Genomic DNA, 1,019 nt, shown 5'->3' with positions numbered 1-1,019 from the left:
ACTGTATTCAGCTGAATAGACGTCAGTGATTGGTTGAAATTACAGAAATACGACAACTTTAACACGAAATAACTTGCGATGTACGTTTTTTTTGTTAAGAAGACTAAGAGAAAAAGATGTTTTATATGACACATTCTACCAGTGTCCCAAGTTTCAAAGTGTTTCGTTAAGAAAATACTGGTGCCCCCGTTTTGAACAAGATCCGCTAATATATATACATATATATGTAATATATAGAGAGAGGCCGGCACTCATACACATACATACATACATTCATACATACATACATACATACATACATACATACATACATACGTATGTATATGTGTGTGTATGCATGTATGTATGTATATTCTTAGTTTGTACGTGTCGGTGTGTTTGTATGTTGAGTCTATGCAAGATAGTTTGAGTATTTCAGAAGTGAACATAAATTGTCTGTTTAAAGTTAAAGTGACATGTACATATGTAATGAATGTGAAATAAATTCTAATCGTGAATAGAAACCGAATAACTAATTGTGTTCAGCTGTAGTTAAAATCCAGGCTTAGAGTTTAATGATATACTTACACTGAATAATCTATGAAGGCGCACTAATACGCAATATATACTAATGAAGGAAATTTGTTGCGTGAGCATATCCATATATCAGAAATCATAGAGACCATTCGGTTAATATATGCATGCATGAATTTGCTAGCTTCAATATGCATGAATTATATTGAATATGTATGTATTAAGTATATTTCAAACGTAACAATGATATTCTTAGATTAGAGTAAATTACACCTTGGTGATTGCGTTCTTTTTCAATAAATATAACAAATTCTCAATAGGTCTGGAAATATATTGATTAGAATAACTTTGCACGCAGTCAATAAAAGCGATCGGTTGATATATGTATAAGATTATTTAATAAGTTCTGGGTGTTACCACTTCAATGAAATACACACACAAACACACACTCATAAACACACAGGCATGCATATATATATATATATATATATATATATATATATATA

The 1,019-nt window shown here is 30.3% G+C and overlaps 1 protein-coding gene across 1 annotated transcript in view; it reads left to right on the top strand.

Annotated features, from left to right (window-relative positions):
* Window positions 1-1,019, top strand: part of LOC106874782 (CCN family member 1) — a 463,637-nt gene that overhangs the window by 407,640 nt on the left and 54,978 nt on the right. The gene's annotated exons all lie outside the window — the stretch shown is intronic.

The sequence above is a fragment of the Octopus bimaculoides genome, chromosome 3 (genome assembly GCF_001194135.2).
Source record: "Octopus bimaculoides isolate UCB-OBI-ISO-001 chromosome 3, ASM119413v2, whole genome shotgun sequence".
NCBI classification, from domain to species: Eukaryota; Metazoa; Mollusca; class Cephalopoda; order Octopoda; family Octopodidae; genus Octopus; species Octopus bimaculoides.
The sequence above is the reverse complement of the archived record's forward strand: the minus strand, read 5'-3'. Positions and strand labels throughout refer to the sequence as shown.